Here is a 20090-nt window from a genome sequence, read left to right as displayed (position 1 = left end):
ACATGATGATGTAATTTAGAAGTTGGGAATTCAGTGCTGCCATCCCAGTGACTTTTGGTCAACCAAATAGTGAACTTAACCAACCTCTTTCACATTGTTGTGATACAGAATCTGCCAGGGCTGAGGATATACATTATTATATTGAAAAATAATGTGGTATGTTTTACTTCTTTGTTTCAGAACTTTTGGGAACTTATTTGCAAAGAAGTCCCCGCCATAAAGATCTATAATCTTTTCAACAACCTATTTGGGAAAATGCATGATAGGGCCGTGAAAAACGTTACATTCTAAGACAAAGGCCTAATATTACCATGAGCAGCATAGAGTGACGGAGAGAACACTAAATGCTGACTGGGTACTGTTTTCAATTTGATCACCAAGCGGCCATGTGACCTTCAATGGATACCAGCTTTCCATGAGGCTTCAACTCCTCATTCATGAAAGGGCAAAATAATACTTACCTCAACTTCTTTCTAGGGCTATAGAGAAAAAAAAATGTTTAGAAAGAATGTAATATTTTAAGAGAGCATGTTGTTCTTTATTGCCATAATAAAAGTAAGCATAATCTACATTATGAGGATCACCTTGGTATAGTATTAAGCATGACACTGAGAAACAGGCGATGAGTTTCAGTTATGCCTTCTGAATTTATTATTGGTTGGCCTTGGAAAAGCTCGTTAACTTCTCTGCATCTCTTTTGCTGCTTTTGTAAAAAGCAAATGAAAAGACAACACATTAATCATGGCAGGAAACTGGAAATTACAATCTTTCCAGGTTAAAACCACATGTTTTGAAGTAAAATCTTTTAGTCTAAGATTTTTTTTAAGATAATGGATAATGAATTTTCAATAATAATAATAGTATATTCTCAATAATCATAATACTTAAATGTATTGAACCTCTACATTATTTAAGAAATATGCTACTTTATATGTATGTTATTTAGTCTTCAGAAAAAAACACTCTGAGAGATATTATTTTTGTCATTTCACCACTAAGGAATCTGAATTTGAAAGGTTAAGTAACCTTATCAAACTCATAGAGAGACTAGCAATAAGTTTGAGATTTAAATACAGTATGATTCTAAAGCACAGGTTTTGAACCATTATGTTCCAATCTTCTCAATATAATATAATAGCTCTGGGTATGAATAAAGAGTTTCAGTTTGAGTTTGTAAAAGGTCAGTGGTAATTCAAGAACAAAAACAATTTAGTCTTTATAAGACGCAACAGTTGTGCCCTACTTGATATTTTACCCCTCTTTATACTTTATTTACACTGTGCCCATCATATAGGAACTGGATGTTTTATACTTGAAACAGGGTTAATGGCACTCGGTTATATGATTTGACAGTCAGCTTACATGTCCATTCACCTCACTTGAGATTCTAGACCACACTGCCAAAATATTCATTTTAGTTATGAGAAAAAATATATTAGAGAACTATGGAGAGAGGGAACCAAAGTTAGTTTAGGCATGAAATTGTTCTGAGCTGAGAATTTTGCCCCTAGGAATTTTAAGCAAATATGGATCCACTCCTCCATGAATTAGAAACATTTGTAGTTTCCTACATAGTGCAGACCTGAGGATTGCTTTTATTCTTTTGTTCTTTATTCTTTAATTAGAAGAATTAAATTGAATGGTTCCTGAAAGACTTATGGCAGATTGTACTTTCCAATATAGCTACAACAATATTTCCCAACACTTACGCTCAACTGCAATGTAATTTTGTCCTTTTGGAAACTGCAGAGGATTGGAAAATGGGCAGAAAAACAGTTGTATATATTACATGTCACATGTTACATGTTACATGATTCAGTCATTGAGTGAGGTGACAGCAGATCACAATTTATTTTTTCCTTAGCACTTTGATACCTGACTCTACCTCTAAAAACATTTATTCATAGAACAAGCAAAGCAACCATACAGAACTGACTACAGCCAAGAGCTGTTCTAAGAAGGGTATGAAAAAGTCTTCACCTCCTACATTCAGCTGGAGCAAGAACAAGGACATTTTCTGCTTTGGAAATAGGAGCAAGGGTTCTGAGGGAAGAGCAACTGGTGCCATTGGTCTCTGGCTTGTCCACTAGCTCAAATTGTGGGTTTTTCTCCTTTTTACATTTAATGTCTATGGGTTGAAAAATAAACAATTAAGCTCAGCTATGTGGATCGGCCAAAAAAATAATGAAAGAGCATAATTACAAATGTACTGAAGTTACTTTAGAAAACATTCAGCAGCAGTTGCCTAGATTTCACTTTTTGCTGCACCTATTTTTTTTCTCAGATAGAAGTGTAAACTCACATCTAACAAATAGCTTTTTGACATTTTTGTTAACCAGTCACTGTACTAGGTGGCAATGAGTGAATCAGGAAGACCTTCCCTACTCTCATGTGGCTGATATTCTAGTAGAAAACATAAACATAACATTAAATTACGTTGTGAGAAGTATTTGGAAGTAAGCACTGAGTTCTCTAAGAGTATAAAACAGGAAGCCATAACCTAAAATGGAGTTTGGAGGGCCATTTTTTTTTTTTTTTTTTTAATGACAGCGATATGTAATCAGGGACAAAGAAGATGAGTAACCATTGACAGAGCCAGGTTGAGAGGAGGACCACAATAATTTTCTATAAGTGAGAAGAACAAGTAAAAAGTTCTTACAGTGGTGGGGAGCATGACACATTCAAGCTAATGAAAATTATTCAATGGTTCTATGTGGCAGAAAGCCAGAGGAAATGATCAGAAATGAATGCAGAAAGGGAGGAAGGATCATATGCAGCGATATTTAGGCTTTGTTAAGAGTTCTGCACTTTATCCAAAATACATGGAGAACCCATTAAAGCGTTCTAAACTGAAGAAGAGTAAAACGGGATTTGGTGTGTTGTTTGTTTGCTTTGTTTTGAAAGACCATTGCAGCTATGCTGTGGATAACGAATTGGGGGAGGTAAGAGAAAATGCTCCTAAACCACGATGTTAGGAGGTTTGGTAGAATAGTTAAGCAAAAAGGTAATGGTGGCTTTGATTAGGATGGAGAAAAGATAATAAATGCGAAAGTATATTTAGGAAGTAGAATAAAAACGACTTGACATTGAATTGAATGAGGAGTGAGAGTTATTTTGGCAACAAAGTTAAATCTCAGGTTATTGGCATGAAGGTTGGTGTTTTCAAAATATCAAGAAATTTTTTGTGTTATTGGGTTTGAAATAACTAAAGGCATCTAAGTAGAGATTGTGAGAAATCAGTAGATAGGGGCCAGTGGTATATTTTACACCAGAGGAAAAGCTGGCCATGAAAAATAAAATCTGAAGAGGGCTTGAAACAAAAGCTTACGGATGCACATATAAATATATATGTGTATATGTTCGCGTGTATGTATTTCTCATATGATTGTTTTAATAAACTTCTCACAAAAATGCCTATTTGTTATTTGCTTTCTATATAATTCATTTTAATGATTGGAGGTTTTTTTTAAGACTAAGTTTGGAGTGACTCTTAGAGATCATAAGGACAAGTCTTTTATGAACTATAGAAACTCCTCTTGTAATAATCTTGGGAGGTGCTGATTAAGCATCTGTTTCCATATTCCAGATAACAGGAAACTCACTACATTAGAGAATGGGCTAGTTCATTATGGAATGCCTCACTGGAGGGATAAAATCATCTCTTACATACATGGGTCATAGTTTTTTTGTATAAAACACCATTAAATAGAAACTTCTCTATTTTTATGAAACCTTTTCAAACACTATGAATGGTATTGTGCCTGTCCAAATACTGTTTCTTGAGGTAAAAACTCCTCATTTTTTCTTCCATCTTCTCGCCAACTTGTAACATGGTTTTCTGGTTCCTCTGGGTAGTTTTTCAATGGATGCATAGTGGTTGGTAAGTATATTCCTTAAAATATTTTATATATACATATATATATAAATACATGAATGCAGAAGTGGTCTCTCAGTACATATAATTTTGTAAAAAGAAAGAATCTATAGAAGAAAACAATAATGGGTTTATTCCCATTAAGTTAGAAAGAGTACATATTACAGTCATTAGGAGTGTATAATCCAGAACCAGATTACTATAGTTTAAATTGCTTTGCCTGTACTTACTATGTATAACTGGAAAACTATTTGATTCCTTGTAACTACTACCTTTTAATTTTTTAAAAGAGGGGAATAATAGTATCTATTTATAGAAAGTTTTTACATTATTATATGCATAGGTCTATACAGTGCCTGGCATGTATCAAATACTTTATAAGTGGTAGATATTATTTAGGGTAACTATTTTTTAAAATGATTAGTTCATTCATTTATTAAACAAGAACTTTCTGAGTCCTAACTATATCAGCCTGAAGGCTGAATGCTAAGGATAAATTGTTGACCAATATAAACAAGTATAAACAAGTTCTTGCATTCACGAATTTTATACTCTACTTGAACTATAAGTTGTTTGATGTGTTATTTTGATTTTACTGATATTAAAAAGAAAAATGGCAACATGTGCCTTAAGGACTTGTATTAATCCATTCTCATGCTGCTATGAAGAAATACTCGAGACAGGGTAATTTACAAAGAAAAGAGGTTTAGGCCGGATGCAGGCCGGGCACGGTGGTTCACGCCTGTAATCCCAACACTTTGGGAGGCAGAGGTGGGCCGATCATGAGGTCAGGAGATTAAGACCATCCTGACCATCATGGTGAAACCCTGTCTCTGCTAAAAATATAAAAATTAGCTGGGTGTGGTGGCATGTGCCTGTAATCCCAGCTATTCAGGAGGCTGAGGCAGGAGAACTGCTTGAACCCGGGAGAAAGAGATTGCAGTGAGCCATGACCCCGCCACTGCACTCCAGCCTGGCGACAGAGTGAGACTCCATCTCAAAAAAAAAAAAAAAGATGTTTAATTGACCCACAGCTCCACATGGCTGGGGATGCCTCAGGAAACTTACAATCATGTGGAAGGCACCTCTTCACAGGGCAGTAGGAGAGAGAATGAGCACAGAGCAAAGTGGAAGGCCCCTTATAAAACCATCACATCTCATGAGAGCTCGCTCACTATCCTGAGAACAGCATGGGGGAAACCGTCCCCATGATTCAATTATCTCCACCCCATCCTGCCCTTGACACATGGGGGTTACTACAATTCAAGGTGACATTTGGGTAGAGACACAGAGCCAAACCGTATCAGGACTTTAAAAAGGTAATGTTTTCCTCTAAAATCCAAATTAATACCAGTGAAGGACACTAACAATAAACAGTATATAACCTAGTATTATCCAAGAGCTTATCTCACTATCCTTGCTGAACCCAAAGATCAAAACAACCACACAGCAAACCTCCAGGCAGTCCTCATTTAAAGGCCTTTTTCAACAAGCCAGTTCCTACAAGCCCATCTTTCTTTGTTTTCTACATCTGTTCAATATGTAATATTTTATATATTTACAGAGTACGCATGATATTTCTTTCCATGCATAGAAGGTATTATGTTCAAGTGAGGGTATGTGAAGTATTCATCACCTTGGGTATTTATCATTTCTATGTTTTGGAAACATTTCAAGTTCTCTTCTAGCTACTGTGAAATATACACTGCTTCAACAGAGCATGTGATGCTATGATCTGTCTCAGTCAGTAGAAACTATTATTTGCTTAGCTATATTTAAGTGTTGGGATGATCCTCATTATTTCTGTTATGTATCCAAGCACATTACATAAGGTGTCTCATGTTTGCAAATAGAAATTCTGCTCTATTTCCATGAACATTTATTGATATAGAATAAACATATTCTCTTTCTAAATGCTTTTAAAAAGCAGTCATAATGTATGTGTAGTTTAGCCTTTCAAATTTCAAATAGGCTTTTCCAACTTAATCTAACATAAAACATATTTAAAGTGCCAGTTATCTTAAACCTGAGATTTATAGTAATAATGTGTGATCTGCTTCATCTCACTTGATTAATTAGACGAGGGTTGTACATCCATAATAATGAATAATTATACTCTGTCATTGTAAGCTAATTCTCAAAGATTCTTTACATGGAGAAAATCCCACCTTCACCCTTCAGGAAAAAAAAAAAAAGCACACTATGGCTGAAACAAATTAGGGTTTTACTATTATCTCATAAAATGAAGTCATAAGATGGGCCATTCAATACTGATATCATCAAGGACCTACGCTCCTATCTTTTTGATCAGTCATCTTTAGATTGTCTTTATTGCCTTATAGTCATGAGATAGCAGATTCATATTCAGCTTCTTGTTGGTGAAAGCCTTTGGAAGAAGTAATATTTGAGCTCAGAGCTCCTAAATTATGAAAGAGTTAGCCACATTACTTGTTGGAATAAGAGAATTGAAGGCAGAAGGGACAGAAAATGGAGATAGTGATAAGCAGAAATGTTCAAGAGGAAGAAAGCAGGCCAGTGCAATGGGCCATGGGGATCAATGGAAATATGGCATAATAAGAGATCAGAGGTCATTTGGAATCTTGGAGTCATGAGAAGAAGGATGATTTCTGTCTTAGAAATCCAGTGAGATTTCTAGGCATGGAATAGACATGTTCTAATTTACCATATTAAAGAGTATCTTGGATTCCATGTAGATAACATAAGATAAACCATTAAAGACATTACTGACATAAGAAAATCAAATTAAAAATTTGGTATGGCCATTGTGGAAGACAGTGTGGTGATTCCTCAAAAACCTAAAGACAGGAATATCATTTGACCCAGCAAATTCATTACCAGATATATACCCAAAGGAATAAAAGTCATTCTGTTATAAAGGCACATGCATGTGTATGTTAATTGTAGCACAATTCACAATAGCAAATACATGGAATCAACCTAAATGTCCATCAATGGAAGGTTGAATAAAGAAAATGTGGTACATATACACCATGGGATACTATGCAGCCATAAAAAAATAATGGGATCATGTCCTTTGCAGGGCATGGATGGAACTGGAAGCCATTATCCTTAGCAAATTAACACAGGAACAAAAAACCAAATACCGCATGTTCTCACTTATAAGTGGGAGCTAAATGGTGAGAATACATGGACACATAGAGGGAAACAACACACACTAGGGCCTTCTGTAGGATGGAGGGTGGAGGTTGGGAGGAGGGAGAGGATCAGGAAAAATAACTAATGGGTACTAGGCTTAATAACCGGGTGATGAAATATTCTCTACAACAAGCTTCCATGACACAAGTTTGCTTATGTAGCAAACCTGCTCTTGTACCATTGAACTTAAAATAATGGTTTAAAAAGTAGTGAAAAGTAGCCATGCTCACAGGACAGTCATATCTGTGTTAAACTGTTAACCTTCTTGTGATAGCAAATGGGGCATCTTTCTTGCCTCCCCCTAAATTAATATAGATAGTTACTTTCATTGTTTATAAGGACACCAATACATAATTTTAATATAGACAAGACAAGGAAATAGAGAAGATGATCTTCAATCCCATTGTTATCTGCAGTTCTTTCTTTTCATATGGTGCTACCTGCTCATGTAGTTTTACAATAAAACTATCATAACTGGAGATAAATGAGGAACCCATGCCTTAATGATCTCCAAAAGAATTTTGACTTGGGATAGGTACTAAAATCTCAAAGCTTGTTCTATGCTCCTTTTTGTTTTGTTTTGATTTTTTGAAATGGAGTTTCACTCTTGTTGTCCAGGCTGATGTGCACTGATGCGATCTCAGCTCATCGGAACCTCCGCCTCCCGAGTTCAAGTGATTCTCCTGCCTCAGTCTCATGAGTAGCTGGGATTACATGCCCAGCTAATTTTGTATATTTAGTAGAGATGGGGTTTCTCCATGTTGGTCAAGCAGGTCTCGAACTCCCATCCTCAGGTGATCCACCCATCTCAGCCTCCTGAAGTGTTGGGATTACAGGTGTGAGCCACTGCGCCCAGCCTCTATGCTTCTTTAAAAAAGCCCTTTCTGTCTTAATAAATGTCATGTTGTTTCACAATTTTGCAGATCTGTAGGCCTTTTTCAATATGAAACATATTCTTATTAAAAACTAATAAAATAACCATAGTTTGCACTTATTAAATGACTACAACATGCCTGACACTGTGAGAAAGGCTTTGTATTTCTCATCACATTTAACCTACTAGAATATAAGTCCCCTGTGGACAGTGAGGTCTACCTGTTTTGCTCATTCTTGCCTTCCTAGTATGTATAATAGTCTTCGAGTCAGTTGCCACTTCACCATTATTCATTAAATATGAGATTAATCCTCACAAAACCCCTATGCATGGGCATTATTTGCCCCTCTTCGCTTGTTGAGAAACTAAGGCTTAACAAGTTTGAGCAACTTGCTGAAAACTGTATAGCTGGTGACAGAGTTCACAGCCAGGCCACAACCCTCTGATTCTGGAGCCTGTATCTTTAGCTTTTCCTGCCTCCATTGTTCAATATGTATTTACTAAATATTTTAAAACACTGAAAACATCTTTAAAATAAATGTATGTTTACATGTGGCTCATTTCACATTTTAAGTTTGCCATATAATTATCAGTAATAAATGGTAGATTTAAAAATATATATCTCTGGATCTGAAGCATTTGGGTCATTACTTTGGTTAAACGGTATTGTCAGTAATTATTTACTTTGAAATGTAGGTAACAAATAACTCTGAAGATCTGATGTTTCCCAAAAAGACTTTTTTGTTCTTAACCAATTGGTATATTTACATTTCACTTGAAGAGAGGATTTTTTTTAAAGAATAGATATTTTCTTCAGAATTTATATTTTCTTTTCTGCCTGACTCTCAAAAATAATCCAAATAGTATAGCGTAACATATCAGAGCCTAAATTTCTCCCAGTACAGTACCTAAGTCCATCTTCCAAAAAAAGCAATACATCGCCCACACAAGAAGGCTTTTATTTTAACCAATGGCTTAAGCCCCCAAAAATAGTATTGGGGTGTCCTTTAAGTATTCACCTAATTTATAGATACATAGACCAATGTTAAGCATGTTTTCTTTTCCCCACCTCCTCTCTCTCTTTCTCTCTCTCTCTCTCTCTCTCACACACACACACACACATGCACACCTCAATGCCATTATTAGGGGAGTTATGTACTCGCCTTCTTTACAGAGGGTTGGAAAACCTGGTTGATTTTTTTGCAATGTTTATATGTTTTGAAATGCATAACTACTTTTAGAGATTCTAAGTTTACTTTTTTCTAAAGTTACTAGTGGAGCATAATGCTTGCTAGAATGATTCTACTTTCAAATGAAGAAAGATTGAGCATTATGAAAAGGTGATGCTTTGCACATCCATCAATCACAAACTCTTCTACAACCTGAAAATTTCACAGTATCTAATTTCAATAAAGCAGTGTTACTGAGGCATACAGTTTCGTGATTTTTAAATTGAAAAGGACACTAGACATTCTAAGCTGAAATATAATTTCAGTGTTTTTCTGGAATAAATAAATATTTCAAGGGCTCAAAGATAGTGTTTCCTCTGCCCTTCTCTTGAAAGCTACATGAAATACGTTAAGTACTTTTTTTTAAAAGAGACCTCATATTTATTTCATTGTTATTCTGTTAATATTCACATAACTTCTAGGCACTGTAAAACTACTGCATATAAAGTTTCAAATATGTTAATTTACTATATTTTATTGTAGCTCTGATAACTATTACCCAACAGTTAATAATTATTTTAATAGAATTCTAAGAGTGTTGAAATAAAATGGTTTTATGCTACAATCCATTTCTCTAGTAAAGCTGAATTATGTCAACTAGGTAATTATATAAATTTCAAAGAGCCTTGAGAGAAGCACAGTCTGTATCCTTTGCTAACCAAGCTTTATATATGTTTTCTCTAAGAGAAACTATGTAATATTCCTTTCCAACTTTCTTTATAGGACTTATTTTCCATTTGGTAAAATCACAACTTTTTATATCATCTCAAAAAATGAAATCATAGAACAAAGTTTTTTTTATAAATGTATCTATTTTCCAACCTCTGTTCACAAAGGATATAGTATTACTTACATATAGTACAAAAGATAAAATGAATAGACATTGAATTTAAAGCAAGATAAGCCTAAGAATATAAGGTGGAGAATAAAATTAGCATAGAGAATTAGAGAATTAAGAGCAGGTGATCCTCAACAATGGCTAAAAATAGTTCACAAATGTGTTCCATACTTCAAAGATTGACATTAGGAAAATATAACTTTACATTTTCCAGTTTCCAATTATTCTGATCATCACTATGCTATTTGGTAGACAGAATTCTAAAATAGTCTTGGCCCTGGTATACCTACAACTACTTCCACTTCCACTTATTCAATCAAACAGTAGCCTAAGTATTGCTGTGAAAATTAAATTCCCAATTCAGTTAACCTTAAAATAGATAGGTTATCTTGGTGAGCCTGACCTTGCCACATGAACCCTTTGAATCGGGGTCTAAATGTCAAACATGGAGACGTCAAAGATTAGAAGTGTGAGATGAAGTCAATGTGAGGGAAATTCTCTGTAGCTAGCTTTGAATGCAGAAGGAATCATGTTGCATGGAATGTAGTCAACTTGTAGGAGTTCAAAATAAACCCTGGCAGATAGCCAGAAAGGGAATGGAAACCTCAGACCTACAGCTGCAAGAATAGAATTCTGCCAACATAAATGAGCTCAGGAGCTTATATTTATCTTGAACCTTCAAACACAAACTCAACCTACCCAATACCTTATTTCAACCTTGTGAAACACTGAGTAAAGATTATCACCGGCCAGGCGCGGTGGCTCACGCCTGTAATCCCAGCACTTTGGGAGGCCGAGGCGGGCAGATCACGAGGTCAGGAGATCGAGACCATCCTGGCTAAAATGGTGAAACCCAGTCTCTACTAAAAATACAAAAAAATTAGCCAGGCGTGGTGGCAGGCGCCTGTAGTCCCAGCTACTCGGGAGGCTGAGGCAGGAGAATGGCGCTCCAGGAGGTGGAGTTTGCAGTGAGCCGAGATCGGGCCACTGTACTCCAGCCTGGGCGACAGAGCGAGACTCCATCTCAAAAAAAAAAAAAAAAAAAAAGATTATTATCACCATATTGTACTAGATCCACAATATTTGAGCTAATGAGTGAGCGTTATACACATTTTGTGGTAATTTGTTACACAGCAATAAAAACTAATACACTGTACAACTCCCAGTCCACAACCCGCCATTCATATATATATGTATATACTTTAAGTTCTGGGATACATGTGCAGAACTTGGAGGTTTGTTACATAGGTATGTGTGTGTCATGGTGTTTTGCTGCACCCATCAACCCATCATCTAGGTTTTAAGCCCCACATGCATTAGGTATTTCTCCCAATGCTATCCCTCCCCTTGTCTCCCACCCCACTACAGGCCCCGGTATGTGATGTTCCTCTCCCTGTGTCCATGTGTTCTCATTGTTCAACTCCCACTTATGAGTGAGAACATGTGCTGTTTGGTTTTCTCTTCCTGTGTTAGTTTACTGAGAATGATGGTTTCTAGCTTCATCCATTTCCCTTCAAAGGACAATAACTCATTCTTTTTATGGCTACATAGTATTCCATGGTGTATATGTGCCACATTTTCTTTATCCAGTCTATCATTGATGGTCATTTGGGTTGGTTCCAAGTATTTGCTATTGTAAATAGTGCTGCAATAAACATATGCGTGCATGTGTCTTTATAGTAGAATGATTTATAAGACTTTGGGTGTCTACCCAGTAATGGGACTGCTGGGTCAAATGATATTTCTGGTTCTAGATCCTTAAGGAATTGCCACACTGTCTTCCACAATGGTTGAACTATTTTACACTTCCACCAACAGTGTAAAAGCGTTCCTATTTCTCCACATCCTCTCCAGCATCTATTATTTCCTGACTTTTTAATGATCGCCATTCTATCTGTTGTGAGGTGGTATCTCACTGTGGTTTTGATTTGTATTTCTCTAATGACCAGTGATGATGAGCTTTTTCTTCATATGTTTGTTGGCCACATAAATGTCTTCTTTTTAGAAACGTCTATTCATAATGAGAACACATGGACACAGGAAGGGGAACGTCACACTCTGGGGACTGTTGTGGGGTGGGGGGAGCAGGGAGGGATAGCATTAGGAGATATACCTAATGCTAAATGACGAGTTAATGGGTGCAGCACACCAATATGGCACATGTATATATATGTAACAAACCTGCACATTGTGCACATGTACCCTAAAACTTAAAGCATAGGAGAGAAATGGCTCTTCCTAGAGTTAAGATATAAGATATGCTGTGTTAGGTCATTGTTGCATTGGTATAAAGAAATGCTTATGACTGGTAATTTATAAATAAAAGAGGGTTAATTGGCTCACAGTTATGGTATGCCGTACTAGCATAGTGCCACCATCTGCTCAGACTTTTGGGAAGTTTCAGGGAGATTTTACTCATGGCAGAAGGTGAAGCAGGAGCAGGCATGTTACATGGCAAAAGAAGGAGCAAGAGGGATCAAGTTGGAGGGAGGAAGGTGCCACACACTTTTAAACAACCAGATCTTGTGAGAACTCACTCACTATCTCAAGGACAGCACCAAACCATGAAGGATCTGCTTCCATGACCTGAACACCTTCCACAAGACCCAATCTCCAATATTGGGTATTATATTTCAACATAGGATTTGGATGGGACAAATATCCAAACTGTGTTATTCTTCCTCAGGTCCCTCAAATTTCATATCCTTCTTACATTTCAAAATACAGCCATGCATTCTCAATAGTCCACCAAAAAAGTCTGAACCCAATTTAGTATCACTCAAAAGTCCAAAGTCCAAAGTCTCATCTGAATTGAGTTCCTTCCACCACAAGCCTGCAAAATCAGAACAAGTTATTTATTTTCAAGGTACAGTGGGGTACAGGCACTGGGCTGACATTCCCATTCCAAAAGGGAGAAATCAGCCAAAATAAAGGGGCTACATGCCCCACACAAATCCGAAACTCAGCAGAGCAGTAATTAAGTCTTAAAGCTCAAAAATAATTTCCCTTGACTCCATGTCCCACATATTTGGCACACTGGTGCAAGAGGTGGGCTCCTAAGGCCTTGAGCAGTTCCACCCTCTGGCTTTTCAGGTTCACCCCCTATGGCTACTCTCAGGGGCTGGAGTTGATTGCTTGTGGCTTTTCCAGGATCAGGGTATAAGCAGTCAATGGCTTTACCATTCTGGGAGACTTTAGAATGGTGGCTCCTTACCACAGACTCATTAGGCAGTGCACATTGGGGACACTGTTTGGGAGCTCCACCCTCACATTTCACCTTGATATTAACCTAGTAGAGGTGCTCTGTGATCTCCACCCTTCCAGCAGGCTTCTGCCTGGGGACCTGGGCTTTCCCATATATCCTCTGAAATCTAGGTGGAGGCAACCAAGCCTCCTTCACTCTTGCACTCTACAAACCCACAAGCTTAACACTATATGAATGTTGCCAAAGTTATGGTTTGCACTCTCTGCCACAATGGTGCAAGCTATACCTGGGGCCCTTTTACCCACAGCTGGTAATGGATTGGCCAGGATGCAAGAAGTGGCCTTCTAGGGTGGCTCAGGGCAATGGTGCCCTGGACTTGGGATCTGAAACCATTTAGTCCCTCTGGGCCTCTGGGCCTGTTATGGGAAGAACTGACTTGATGATCTCTGAAATGCCTTTAAAACATTGCTTCCATTGTATTGGCTCTCAGCACCTGGTTCTCTTTTAGTCATGTAAATATCTCTAGCAAGTGGTTTCTTTGCAATCTACTCTGATTCTTCCCTGAAAATGGGATTTTCTTTTCTACCATATGGCCAGGGTGCACATTTTCTAAACTTTTACACTCTGTTTCCTCTTTAAATATAAACTCCAGCGTTGAGTTATTTCTTTGCTTCTGCCTCTGAGTATAGGCTGTATAAAGTATATATAAGTATATACGTATAGCCACAAGGCAATATCATGAATACTTCACTGCTGCACAGAAATTTCTTCTGCTGGCTGGGCACGGTGGCTCACAGCTATAATCCCAGTACTTCAACAGGCCAACATAGACAAATCACTGGACCCGGGACATCGAGATCAGCCTGGGAAACATGATGAAACCCCATCTCTACCAAAAATTATAAAAAATTAGTCAGGCGTGATGGAATGTGCCTGTAGTTCCAGCTACTCAGGAGACTGAGGTGATAGGAAAACTTGAGCCTGGGAAGTTGGGGCTACAGTGAGCCATGATTGTGCCACTGCACTCCAGCCTTGGTGACAGAGGAAGACCCTGTCTTAGAAAAAGGAAGAAAGAAAGAAGAAGGAAGAAAAGGAAGAAAGAAAGAAAGAAAGAAGAAAGAAAGAAAGAAAGAAAGAAAGAAAGAAAGAAAGAAAGAAAGAAAGAAAGAAAGAAAGAGATTTCTTCCTCCAGATATTTTAAATTATCGCTCTTAAATTCAAAGTTCCACAGATCCCTAGGGCATGGACATAAGACAGCAAAGCTCTTTGCTAAGGGATAACCAGGGTGACTTTTGATCCAGTTCTCAATAAGTTCCTCATTTCCATCTGAGACCCCATCAACCTAGACATCACCATTTGTATCACTATCAGCATTGTGGTCATAATCATTTAACCAGTCTCTAAGGAGATCTAAACTTTCCCTCATCTTCCTATTTTCTTCTGAGTTCTCCAAACCCATCGAACCTCTGCCTGTTACTTAGTTTCAATATCTCCTCCACATTTTCAGGAATCTTCATAACTATATCCCACTCCTGGTACCAATTTTCTGTGTTAGGCCATTCTTGCATTGCTATAAAGATTTATTATAAAATATCTTTCTTTATAAAATATTTGAGGCTGGGTAATTTATAAAGAAAAGAGAATTAATTGGCTTATGGTACTGGGGGTTGTACAAGCATGACTCCATTATCTGCTCAGCTTCTGAGGAGGCCTCAGGTAGCTTTTGCTCATGGTGGAAAGTTAAGTGAGTGCATTCATGTCACATGGTGAAAGCAGGGGAAAGAGGGAGCCTGTGGGGATGGTGGGGAGGTACCACACACTTTTAAAAAGCCAGATCTCATGAAAATCCACTCCCTACCTCAAGGACGGAATCAGGCCATGAGAAATCCACCACCATGACCCAAACACATCCCACCAAGTCCCACCTCCAACATTTGGGACTATATTTTAACATAAGATTTGGGTGGGAAACAATATTTAAAGTACATCAAATATGTTGCCGTTCCGTCTTCATGGCAATTATACATATGGCCATGAGTTTCACAGATTTCTTATTCATAATGCCCTAAATTGTAAATCAAAAACATAAACTTGAGCCCATTTTGTTGGATGCAATATTAATTGAAGATCAAGCAATGAGATTCAGTTTTTTTTCTATTCTAGCTTCGTCTTTGGATGAAATTTTGAATACCTATGGAAGTGGATCCCTCCAGGAATTCTGCCATTAAATGAGTTCTCACAACTAGAATTTTGGTGAGTTGGGCAACCAAAACTTTAAAGTTTTATTTTTTCTCAAGAATCTGGAAAGCATATATTTTATGTTATTACTTACTGCAGAATTCTAGTCTTTAATAATCAACCAAGAACAGATAGTTTGACCCCATATACATAGATAATTATTTCATAGTTCTTCATCAATTATTGGGTTTTAATCATAAATGTTTCCTAAGGCACCAATAAATTCTAAACTAGAGAACAATACAATGATTTGTATTAGAAATGGGGCAGCTCAAACTATTATAACACAGATATTGTGAGATATTACTGAAATTAATCTTTATTGTCAGACATATAGTATTTAAACTCAATATTCATATAATATCAATTAGCAAAAAAGAAACAGATTGTAACTAAATTATGTATGGGATTACTAATTACATTTTGACTTACAATACTGTATCACTAGTATGCTGCAACTTTTCTCATGGCCATTTTCTTTAAAAAAAAAGCTTTAAAAAAACATAAAGTTATTTTGTAGGGTGTATAAATAAAAGATAAGTAAATAACTTACACCCACAAGCTCTCAAAACGAATTTGGACAAGTAAGAAGAATAAACTCTCTATTGAGAGGATGAGATGAAGAGAAGTGGAGGGATAAGAGACTGAAAAATATATCATTGTTGATAGATAACTTTATTAAGTATGGGGAAATTGACAAATGCTTGGTGGATCTAGAGTATGAAAAGGAGAGCACTGATATACATTGTGAACATTTGTTGAAATATTAATTAAATAAAAGACTAGAGTCAATTATATTTTAAACCCTACTCTGTTACGTCTTATAAAAAATTGTGATTCTGCCAAGTTTGTTATTGAGAAACTCGTTTGAAAAGCTGAATTAATTAATCAGCCCGCCGCCGGTCACAGTGGCTCACGCCAGTAATCCCAGCACTTTGGGAGGCTGAGATAGGCAGATCACGAGGTCAGGAGATCGAGTCCATCCTGGCCAACATGGTGAAACCTCGTCTCTACTAAAAATACAAAAATTAGCCAGGCATGGTGGTGGGAGGTGGTGGGAGCTTGTAATCCCAGCTATACAGGAAGCTGTGGCAGGAGAATCGTTTGAACCCAGGAGGCGGAGGTTGCAGTGAGCCAAGATTGCACCACTGCACTCCAACCTGGCAACAGAGTGCCAAAAAAACAAACAAAAAAACCAAAAAGAAAGCACTGATACTGGAACTTTCCATTTTGGAGAACCCTAGCATATATGTATACCTTAAAAGAAAATTTCAGATCCTCTAATCTCCTAAACTCCATGACAACCTAACTATAAGGAGCTATCAGGCACATTGTCAGGCTCCTCTAACTCTGATTAACAGCCCAGACCATTACAAATTTGACCGGACAGAGGGCTAGCCTTGGAAACGTTCTTTCCTGATAGGCAACTGCAGACCTCAAGCTAGTTTCACCCAGCTAATAGAGACCAAGCACAAACTGTCTTTGTATCCTACAGTTCACTTTTTTTGTTTGTTTTTTGAGATGGAGTCTCGCTTTGCTGCCCAGGGTGCTAGAGTGCAGTAGGGTGATCTTGGCTCATTGCAACCGCTGCCTCCCAGGTTCAAGTGATTCTCCCACCTCAGCATCCAGAGTAGCTGGGATTACAGGTGAGCACCACCAAGCCTAGCTAATTTTTGTATTTTTAGTGGAGATGGATTTTCGTTATATTGGCCAAGCTAGTCTCAAACTCCTATCTCAAGCAATCTGCCTGCCTCTGCCTTCCAACGTGCTGGGACTAAAGGGGTGAGCCACAGCACCTGGCCCTACAGTTCACTTTTTGATGTAAATAATCAAATCTCACCTCATTTTAATACTAAAATCTCACCCCAAAGTGAACATGGGATGTAACATATATGTTTATCCATTGCACATGCACTCAATGCTGATCATAAATATGTATGGCTTTTCTCCCAAACCTGCTTCCTGTGTATGACTCTATTGTATAATACAGACCATGTAAGGCATAAAAACTAACCTGCTCTTTTCCTTTTCATAGAAAGAGCACCTTTTTAGTACCCACTGGAGACTGTCTCTTTCCACTTTGCAGACTAATACAGATCTCCGTTCTACTATTTTGCTGTCCTAGTGGTATTCTGAATGACACTTACCAGAGACATACCTATTTGATCATGAGAGGACTCCGGTGAGATATGGAAGAAGAAAGAAAAGCAGAAATCATTCTATCAGGCCATTCATGAACTCCAGCAGACATGAGGTTTTGCAGCTTTTTTGGACATTTTCCTGGAAATCAAACTACTCAAGTATGCAGGGAGTATAGTTGTCTCAAAAATACCTGTAGTTTTCTGATTTCTTGAAAGCTAGCACCAAATTTAAAAGCTAGATGTAAATTTTCCCATCTTTCCAATAATTTTCCAAACTCTAAGTTCACTTTTAAATTTCTTTCTTTTTGAAATATCAAGCTGCTAATTTATCTAACTAAATCTTGCCAAATACACATAGTGAGACAATTAGTAAAAGTTGTCAAAGTATGTTTTCTTTCTTATGTAAGATTACTTTTTCAAATCAGAGACCTTGCCTGGGTTTGATCTCACTCCCAGGCTTTCTTTTACTGTCAGAAGCTATTGAAGCCTCAAATAAAATACTTCTTTGAAATTTGCGTTCTCTGTTTTCTCTCATTCAAAACCTAGGACTCAGAAAGCATGGTGCTCATTTAACCTGTCTGTCCCATATGACCCAGTTTTTAATTGCCTAGTCATGTGTAGCAATATGCTACACATTGCATTGGACAGACCAATTAGAAAGATGCCTTTTCACTGTCCAGTAGACAAAATGTCTATGATCCTGAATGCATCCAATTTCTAACAAAATTCATGCAGAGTTATTTGAGTATAGATATCATCAACTAATCTGAATGGGGCATAAAGGTAACAATGTATTAGTTTTAGAGTATCTGAGTATAACTTCTGTCACTGAAAAATTGAAGCACCATTTGAATTATTGATCCTGCAAAAGTAATGACTATAGGCGTTTTTGCAACTTTCTTAAAGTTTACTTTATTGTGGTGCACTGAGAATAGAAATCCCAAAATAGCTTTTTAGAATAGCGTCTTCTAAAAGAAAAGGGAGCTATGAATCATAAAAACATCGTTCTTATAAAAGTTACAATTTCTCCTATTGATCTTTCTGAGTATTTTCAAATAAGAAGTGCCGAGTAGAAAATGAGTTCTGGAAAAATGTACTGCACCCCAACATAAACTGTCCCCAAACAGACATTTGCGTAAAAATGAAACAAAACAAAACAACATAACTAAAGAACTAAAACAAACAAACAAAAAGTCCGGTACCGTTAAAAATAAGAGTTGTTCACTTATCTTATTCTCCTGACCAAAATATTAGTACCTGATGAATGTCAAGACTAACCACTTGTAAGTTCAAATTGTGCTTTCCTAATGTTAAAAGTAAAACCTTAGACAGATTACTTTTAACAGAGTTTTAATTTGCAAATCAGGCAGCTTCTCGAGCCAGAGTAGAATCAAAGAGACTCCAGCTCAGCCATATGGTGGAAGAAGATTTAGAGACAGAAAAGGGAAAGCAGCTACAGAAGATGGAAGTGAGGTGCAGAAACAGCTGGATTGGTGACTGCTGGTGTTTGCCTTACTTGAACATGGTTTGAACAGTTGGCCCCCCAAAGGGGGCCCCCCAAAGTTGTCCAAAACTTGATGATTGGCACAAAAGTAGGATACGGTTTATTTACACCTCCATTTAGGTTATAGTTCACTATGTACAGAGAAACGTTTAGGCCGAAATTAAAATGTATAAGAAGGCAGCTTTAGGCTAAACTTGATTTAACACCTAGTCCCTGTTTTGCTTTGTTTTAATATAATTGGTAAATTTAGCCCCACAATTCATAAAGTGACCTTCTAAAATATCCAATCTGTTGCAGTTAACATTATCTGTATTCATTTAAATTGGCTCATTAAAGCAAAATTACTATTAAGATTTTATAATATCTAATATAATTTAAGTGAAAAGTAAAGCTCAATTGAGTTTTTATTTCTATAGGTAAGTGCATTCACTAAAATATCCAGTGGCTATTTATTATAATGTCAGTTAACATTCATTAAACACTTTCAGCTTACCAGGTGTTTCACATGAGTCATTTAATGTAATGCCCATGGCAGACTTCTGAAGTATTAATAGCATAATGACCACTTCACAGAAAAGGAAACTAAGACTTGCTCAGGACCACAAATCTATTAAGAAGCAAATGCAGGGTTTGCACAGGAAGAGTCTTGACAAAACCCTTCTATTTTTAAGCATTACACTAAATTGCTACCCACCATATTCAAGATATTGACCAGTGGTCTCCCTATTTGCAGTTAGTGGAAGAGTATAGATGAAATATATCAATGCAGGACATATTTATTTATTTTGAGATGGAGTCTTGCTTTTTCATCCAGGCTGGAGGGAGGTGGTGTGGTCTTGGGCTTAAGCTATCCTCCTATCTCAGCCTCTGAAAGTGCTGGGATTACAAGTGTGAGCCACTGTTACCAACTGTAAATATTGATTGAGTGTCTACTAAACACAAGACACTTTACTAAATGTTGACGATAAAGCCTAGAGGTTTATGGTCCAATTATAGTAGATATCTATGTC

The 20090-nt window shown here is 37.1% G+C and overlaps 1 long non-coding RNA gene across 3 annotated transcripts in view; it reads left to right on the top strand.

The window, feature by feature from the left end:
• Positions 1-3409, top strand: part of LOC115831831 — a 38417-nt gene extending 35008 nt beyond the window's left edge. For all 3 annotated transcript variants that reach the window (XR_004027322.1, XR_004027323.1, XR_004027321.1), the window contains one exon: positions 181-3409. This is a non-coding gene — a long non-coding RNA (uncharacterized LOC115831831). The remainder of the gene's footprint in view (positions 1-180) is intronic.
• The last annotated feature ends 16681 nt before the right edge of the window (positions 3410-20090 follow it).

Source organism: Nomascus leucogenys, chromosome 20, assembly GCF_006542625.1.
Source record: "Nomascus leucogenys isolate Asia chromosome 20, Asia_NLE_v1, whole genome shotgun sequence".
Lineage (NCBI taxonomy): Eukaryota > Metazoa > Chordata > Mammalia > Primates > Hylobatidae > Nomascus > Nomascus leucogenys.
Note: the sequence above shows the minus strand (reverse complement) of the source record. Positions and strands in the feature narration are given on the sequence as shown.